Consider the following 6,957-nt stretch of genomic DNA (forward strand, 5'->3'; position numbering starts at 1 on the left):
CCGCTCCTCGTCACCGCCCACTCCTCGTCGCCGTCGCCCCGCGTCGTTGCCCTGCCCCGACGCGCCGCCCCGGCCCGTGTCCCTGCCCCGACGCGCCGCCCGGCCCGCGCGCCACTGCCCCGACGCGCCGCCCCGGCCCGCGCGCCCCTGCCCCGACGCGCCGCCCCGGCCCGAGCCCCTGCCCCGATGCCGCCCCACGCCCCCGGCCTGCCCCGACCACACGCCGCCGCCACGTTCGGTCCGGCCGCCGGCCTTCCTCTTTGTTTTTTTTCATATATATGATATTTTTTTTTCAAATTTTTTGTTCATATATATGATGATTTTTTTTTACATTTTTATAGAAATGTATATATGTATGTATGTATGTTCTCTGTGCATATAAAAGTTAGATTTTAGTACATTTGGGTACATTTTAGGTTAGTTTCATTTTTAGAAAAGTTTTATATATTTAGGAAAAGAAGGAAGAGAAGGAAGAAGGAAGAAGAAGAAAAAGTTTTATATATGCAAAAGTTACATTTTTAGAAAAGTATTATATATCTAGCTAGGAAGATAATGAAGAAGAAGAAAAAGAAGGAGAGGAAAAAGGAAAATAAGAAGAAGAAAAAAGAAGAAAAAGATATTCTATTTTCTCTTCTTCTCCTCTATTCCTTTCTTCTTCTCCTCTTTTTTTTCTTCTTTTTTTTCTTCAATCTTCTCTATTAATATCTTCTTCTCCTCTTTTTATTTCTTCTTCGTCTTCTTATTTTTTATCGGATATGTCGTTGTCGATATACCCCGTGTCTCGATAACTTCAACACGAGGGGGGGGATTCGACCTACCCCCTCTCCGATAACATTATTTTCCCATGTATGTATGTTGTCATTGTCGATATAACCCCCTCCCGGATAACTTCGACCGTGATAACTTATACCACAGGAGCACCCCCGGCCCTCTCGCTCGACCAAAACTCTCGAGGACACCCAAACCCTAGAAAAAAACGATGTCGGTCTCCTACCCCCTCCCGCCGCGCCCCTACCCTTGAAGCGTTGCCGAGGCCACCCCAAACCCGGAATAAGCTAGGTCTACGTTTGCACTAATATATCCACCTGCTGTCATGTTTGTGTAATAATTGCCATGTTGTAATATTTGCAGAAACAATGGAGCACGGACGAGACGAGGAAGCAGAAGAGGTGTTGGGGGACATAATCTTAGCCGAAGGTGATGTGTTGTCGTATCTTAACGACAATGATGGTCTGGAAGAACAGGGTGAAGAAGCAGGCTACGGTGATCGAAGAGTGGAGGAGGAAAGACATGATTATGATGGCTCCGGTGACCCAATGCTGGTGCAAGAAAGGAGCCCGTGGTGACGACTCCGGTGACCGAACAGAGTCCGGCCAGGTAAATATATTAGTTAAGCCTGTGCTGACTAGCTAATTGATGCATTCATTGTTTTGGTATGTACACATATTAATTAACTCTCGTCTTTCTTCTTTTTTCTAGCCCTCCGGATGGAGCACAACTTTGGTAAAGAGACGAGGCCCGAAGAGAAAGTTGCGCTCGGATGAAAGGTTTGAGATCACAGCAATCGCGCGTGACGGCCAACCGATTGAACCCATCCGGACAAAGGAAGCATTTGCTGCTCAGTGCGGGGTTCTTGTTAGGGACAAGATCCCGATCAGCATCCACCAATGGTATAAGCCTAAGAAGGAAGACCCTAAGGTGTCTTATGTCAATGATATGCAGAAAGATGATCTTTGGACTGAGCTGAAGGCAAATTTCACCCTACCGCCAGAGGAGGATCCGGAGAAGCCAGTTAAAGAGCAATTAATCAAGTCTCATGCTCTTAAGAAGATGGCAGACCTATTCAGGAGGTGGAAGAATGAGCTGAAAACGTTTGTCGACAAAGAAGAGACACCAGAATTCATCGGCAAATATGAGAAGATCAGAGATCACTGGCCCGCATTTTTGGCACACAAGACATCAGAAAAGAGTAAGAAGTTGTCAGCGACAAACAAGAAAAATGCTGCGAAGAAGAAGCTTCACCATCGCACGGGGTCAGGTGGCTACCTCAAAGCCCGGCCTAAGTGGGCCAAGGCTAAGAATGATCTGCTTGATAAAGGGATCGAACCAGAGACAATGAACTGGCCAGACCGTTGCCGGACTTGGTTCTTCGGGGCTGGCGGAACCTTGGACCCTGTATCAGGGAAGTGCGTTTGGACGGACGAGCTTTTGAGAATACCAGTCAAGAGGCTTCAGCACTATATCGATGCAGCGCAGCAAGGGATGTTCGTTCCAGACAGAGAGAACGACGAGCTCACAATGGCCCTCGGGAATCCTGAGCACCCTGGACGGACACGAGGCACGCTAGGCTCCGTTCCGTGGAAGGCTGGTTTTTCGGACGCAGGCGGTTACAAAAGCCAAGAGAGGAGGAAAAAAGTGGAGCAGACCCAAATTCGGAAGCTGCACGAAAGGGTTCAAGCGCTAGAGGAACGAGACGTAGCTCGCAGCAATCGACCTGCCGAAACTACCCCCGAAGCTACCCCGCCATCTCAGCGGAGAAGCAGCGTGGCTTCCACCGAGCTGCTTCAGCCGGAGCATGTCTTGACGGCTCCTGCTAGCTACCCCGTGGATGCTATCACGGAGTCTCAACATTGCCACCTTATGACGCAATGGCAGAACTTCAAAGTCAAGGCGGCTGTCGGCTCTGTTCGACCTCCTGAAATCGGCGCAACTTTTCACTGTCGTTCGATTCCAGAAGGATATGCTAGGGTGACGGTGGACGAAATAACAGAGGGATTTGAGGACCTCCGGCTTGACCACCCTACCGGTGAAGGGGAGACTCGGCTGGGTTCTGCTCTGAAGACTCCATGCCTATGGCGGAAGGAGCTCATCAACCTTCCGAACTGGACGCCTCCGGCGAGTAAGGGCACTCCGCCTCCTCCTCCGCCTCCTCCTCCGGCGAGTGATCAGGGCACTCAGCCTCCTTCTCCGGCGCGTGGCGGCACTCCGCCTCCTCCTCCGCCTCCTCCTCCGGCGAGTGATCAGGGCACTCAGCCTCCTTCTCTAGCGCGTGGCGGCACTCCGCCTCCTTCTCCGCCTGCGCCGGCGCGCCCGAGCAGCCAGCCTCCTCCTTCTCCGCCTCGTCAGCAAGGGCGGAAGAGACCCGCCGCCGCTCCGGCTACTCCGGCGCGTCGTAGTCCTTCTCCTTCGCCTCGTAAGCATGGAAAGAAGACAGCCGCAGCCGCTCTGTCTGCTCTGCCGTCGTCTAGCAGTACAGCCAGAGGCGGGAGGCAATACAGATTCGGTCCTTCTCTGAAGACTCCAGAGAAGTTACCATACGAGAGGACCGAGGAGGAAACCACGAAGATCGTGCGAGCCGAAGTGACGAACTTCTTTGAAGGGGTGAAAGCAAAGAAACATCCACCTCCGGAGGAGAAGGTAGATCCGGTGAAAGCGAAGCGCACTCTGGCTGCCCTGACAAAACCACCAAAGTCTCCGCCGAAAGGCAACTATGAGCGCATTATTGCAAAGACATTTGTCGAAGCGGAGCGGTCGGGAAGTACTGTCAGTGATCAAAGGTTAAAAGAACGACGAGCTGGGAAAAAAATTGCCCAGCTCGGCGAACAAGCGAACCAATCGTGCCCCCCGCTCAAGGTGTCTAAATACATCGTCGCTAATGATCCGAGGATGGTGCCCGGTTATAGCAATCTTGGAGATTACCTGCCCGACGATGTACATTATGATTTCTTGGAGGTGGACGAACACAAATACCATTACGGGAAGCCTCTCGTCAAAGATGAAAGATCTCTAACAACGATGATGCGAAGATTACATGATTGGTACATGAAAACCTGCAGAGAGTCTGGGGGGAGGAATACTTTGACGCTGAGAGTTAAAGAGGAGCATGACCTCGTTGGAATTGAACTGTTGAATGTTCCATTTGAGGAGTTCTTCCAGTTTTTCAATCAAAAGGCCCTCGATAAATCAACGGTCACTTGCTACTGTCTGTAAGTAGTACTACTTCTGTCATTAAGTCTCTCTATATAGGTCAGATCTTTCATTGCATGTATTTATAATTATCCTCACTATATTATGCAGATTGAAGATCGCCGAATTGAAGAAAAGAAAAATCGGTGATATTGGATTCATTAACACAAATCTCATAGATGCAACTGAGGTTAAATATCATGCCGAAAATACCGAGGCGAACTTGCTACGATCGTTAGTAATAAATGAAAACAAAGATATAATACTCTTTCCTTACAACTTCAAGTGAGTGTTACTGTCTTGTGCATATTCGGTTTCCCTTATTAGTCCAGGTTATAGTAATGTAATTGATGACTTATGCATGCGTGTGCAGCTTCCACTATATTCTCCTAGAGATTAAGCTTGAGCGGGGACTAGTAACCGTCTTAGACTCGAGACGAAAAGATCCCCAGGACTATGCGGACATGACTCAAATGCTCGAGAAGTAAGTTAAATCGATCATTATCCACCATATCAGCAACTTTGTTCATTTCCTGATATCAAGTAATTGTTTTCTTTGTCTGGCAGGGTTTGGAGAAAATTCACCAAAAAAGCTCCGGGACTGCCGAAGAACCTGCAATTTAGACACCCGAAAGTAAGTACTATAGTAGCATGTTCCGCGCATCTCCTAGTGATTCAAAAGCTAGTTTCATCAATACCATTTAGCATGCTTGCTTATCAGTTTGATTGACCTCTATTTCTTGTAAAGTGGTTGTGGCAGGAACAAGGGAATGATTTCTGTGGATACTACGTTTGCGAGTCCATCCGCCACACGACCTGTGAGCGGGGCTACTCTGACGAACAATATGAAGTGCGTAAGCAATAATATTCACAATTTTATTTTATTACCATCATTTGTGTTGAGTTTCATTTATTCATATATATATATGTATTGACCCCCTTCTTCAAATTAGATCTTTCGGATGTGGGATGAACTCCTAGCACCAGATCGTATGCGAGCAATTCAAGAGGAATTGGCGGCATTCTTCCTTGACCACGTGATCGCTGAAAACGGAGAATACTGTGTGGACCCTATGTTCATATATAATTAGGAGATTATATTGTAAGAGATAATTATTGTATATATGTAGCCGGTAGTGTCGGATAGATATACGAGAACTTGTTGTTCGACCAATCTCTCGGAGAAGGAGAGGTGGTCGATATCACTTCTCTCTGTATGCATATGTTCATGACGATCTTCTGTTTCCTTCATTTGCTTACTAGCTAGCGTGTCTAGTCCTCTCTATACGTATATAGTACGTAGCGTCGACCAAGCACGGAGATAAGAGAGGACACTTCTCTCTATTAATTAGCTAGCTAACACAATATATGAAACACCTAAATTAACCCCCCAAAACCCCCAACCCCCCCATTTAAAAAAAAAACAAAAACCCCAGCCCCTGAAATGCTGACGCGTGGATGCCTATTGGTCCCGGTTAGTGCCACCAACCGGGACCAAAGGCCCTCCTGCATGGGCTCGCCGCACCGGCCACGTGGAGGCCCGTCTGTCCCGGTTCGTGTAAGAACCGGGACTAAAGGGCTAGGGCATTAGTAACGACCCTTTAGTCCCGGTTCAAAAACCGGGACAAAAGGCCCTTACCAACCGGGATAGATGACCCTTTTTCTACTAGTGTAGTGATGCGCATAGCCAACCTAATAACAATGTAGAACAAGAGGATGATACTTACCTTCGCAACCCAAGACCTGAGAATGAGCACGTTGGTGTTGATGAGGAGAATATGTATGAAGTGGATGAACCTATTCCCTTAAATGTGGTTCTTTGTCCTAATAAAGAAAAGGACAAAGACTATATTTGCGAGGATGGTAGCGAGGTTGAGAGTGAAGTAGAGGATGATGAAGTAGAGGAGGTTGAAGTAGAGGAGGATGAGGAGTTGCATGAAGCAGATCATACTCCACATGTAGAGTATTACAAATTAGACCCTCCAATGACAAAAGGCTTTACATATCCCAGCATGAAAGAGTTCAAGTTGGCACTTTCTCAGCATGCAATCAAACGTGAATTTGAGTATAACACCGAGTATAGTACCCGTCATCAGTTTAGGGGCTATTGTTCAAGACGGGATGCAGATAATTGTCCCTGGAGGATACATGCTTCTACGACAGAAGATAAGTGTACTGTGATGGTAATTGTTTAACTTTACCCATTTGTGAACATTTCTTGCATAATTTTAAGTGTTTTTAGCTAATTACATATGTTTTCTCTTTTGAAGGTGAGGAAAAACCCATGTGGTCATGATTGCTCTAGTACAAGAAGGAAAAATAAGACGAAGAATGGAACCAAGCATTGGGTATGTGATAAGGTGAAGGATTGGCTGATTGAAAATGCAACTCTCGGAGCGAAGGCATTGTAGAAGAAGATTAAAGAACACCACAAGGTTGACCTCCACTACAAGAGAGTATATATGGGTAAGAAGCTAGCTCTGAAAGAATTGTATGGTGATTGGGATAGCAGCTTTGACAATTTGTATAGGTTTAAAGCACAAGTTGAAACCACTTGCCCTGGTATCATAGTTCAGATTGATCATTACACTATAAATGGAAAAATCAGGTTTAGAAGGTTCTTCTTTTCTTTGAAACCTTGCATAGACAGATTCCTTGGTGGTTGCAGGCCATATTTGGCAGTAGATAGCACATTCTTAACAAGCAGGTTCAAGGGGCAGCTGGCTAGTGCTACCGCTGTAGACGGCCATAATTGGATGTATCCACTTTGTTTTGGAATTTTTGATTCCAAAACAAATGAGAACTGGATTTGTTCATGCAATTGCTTAGGCAAGCCATAGGATCACCAAGGGGTTTAGCCATAAGCACCGATGCCAGGCAGGCGGTGATGACAAGGGTAAAGGAAGTTTCCCCAGAAGTAGAACAAAGGGAATGCATGTTTCACTTGGTGTCAAACTTCAAGAAAAAGTATCACGAAAAGGTATTTGATGA

The 6,957-nt window shown here is 46.8% G+C and overlaps 1 long non-coding RNA gene across 1 annotated transcript; it reads left to right on the forward strand.

The window, feature by feature from the left end:
- The first annotated feature begins 4,533 nt into the window (after window positions 1-4,533).
- On the forward strand, window positions 4,534-5,364 carry LOC141042412 (uncharacterized). The gene is made up of 3 exons (XR_012205103.1): window positions 4,534-4,600; window positions 4,715-4,816; window positions 4,920-5,364. It is a non-coding gene; the product is annotated as an uncharacterized lncRNA (long non-coding RNA).
- The last annotated feature ends 1,593 nt before the right edge of the window (window positions 5,365-6,957 follow it).

Source organism: Aegilops tauschii, chromosome 1, assembly GCF_002575655.3.
Source record: "Aegilops tauschii subsp. strangulata cultivar AL8/78 chromosome 1, Aet v6.0, whole genome shotgun sequence".
Classification (NCBI taxonomy): Eukaryota; Viridiplantae; Streptophyta; class Magnoliopsida; order Poales; family Poaceae; genus Aegilops; species Aegilops tauschii.